We start from the raw sequence: 1,436 nt of genomic DNA on the forward strand, positions 1-1,436 counted from the left end.
GCTCATCCGCCGGATCCTCCCGTGCCAACAACGGGACTTCAACTTGTGGGAGTTCGACCCAGCCCAACACCAGACTTTGAGCGAGCTCTTCGACACGACGCACAAGGACATCTGGAAGGTGCTGTTCAAGGGCACCGCGGTCCCTCCCTCTCTCACCGAGGACCGCGGGCTAAGCGCGAAGCGCCGAGCGCATTCGGTGAGTTCTATACATCCGGTAGGATATTTATTTCCCCTAGCTTAACCATGTGCGGGGTCTGAGCTCCATGCCTTTGACATGACTGGGTGGAGACGTCGGGGCAGATTAACTGGCCAGCCCCTCTACCCGAAGACACTACGGACGCTCTCCTAACGGAGATGCTGACTCCGGCTCCTTACAAGGTGCTGGAGAAGACCAAGAAGGCCAAGGGAACCCGAAAGAGTTCCCGACGCTAGGTGTTATCGGACTCATCGTCCGATAACTCTGCGACGCACTCCTCCCCCGAAGACGAGGAGGAAGATGAAGATGCTCCCCCTCCAGTCGGGGGAGACAAGAAAAGGAAGGCCGCCCCAACCGGGGGGGCCGAAGGGTCCAAGAAGGAAAGGACTCTCCTTCCGGACTACTCCACCACCGCCGCTGAAGGCGAAGACGAGTGGCTGCTCAGGTCCAAGCCCCTGGCGAAGTCGTAAGTATTCGGATGCCAGAATAACTCATAGCATACCTTTGTCACACTGCTTCTCCTAACGCCAAATTATGATTATGCAGACCGCCACGAGCCCGTATCGACGTATCTTTGGACGACTCCCTAGGCTCGTCGGATATGGATAGTGACCCACTTCCGACCGCCACCTCCCCTTGCCCTACAGACAATGCCGAGGTATTGTCTCAAGAGGCTCCGAGTCGAGGGGAGACAGTCCCGGAGGCGCCTCAAGGCGACCTTCCGGATTCCGGGAGAAGAGGGAGCAAGGCTCCCGAGGGCTCCGAGCTCGGCCCTCAGCCGAACACCGCGCCGGAACCTCCAGTGGTTCCGGACTCAGGCAGGTGGCCTCCTTCCAAAAGGGGCAAGACACCTGTGCCGGTGACCTCTGTCCATCCAGAGGCACCGGACAGTCTGCTGGGAGCGCTTTGCAGCGCTTCCATCGACGAAGAGCACCGCACTATTATGAATGTGGTGGTCCAGAAGGTTCAGTCTGCCAAGAGCGGAGTGACTGAAGCCTGTGCCAGCCTTCTAACAGGCTTTGAGGTAAGTTTTTGAAATATGGGGAAAAATATTACCGCATAGACAGTAGCCCCTGATGCTCTGTTCGGTGTTCACAAAGAAAAGCCGAATGGAGGATCAAACAATATCGCATGAGTCTAATATAAGTATGTCAATATGCGTATGCAGGCTTCGCTGCTGGTCTCTGCCGCACTAACTGCGGAGGTCGCCGCACTGAAGCAGGACCTTAAAGGGTCCAAG

Source organism: Triticum urartu, chromosome 4A (assembly GCF_056163025.1).
Source record: "Triticum urartu cultivar PI428250 chromosome 4A, HENAU_Tu73, whole genome shotgun sequence".
NCBI classification, from domain to species: Eukaryota; Viridiplantae; Streptophyta; class Magnoliopsida; order Poales; family Poaceae; genus Triticum; species Triticum urartu.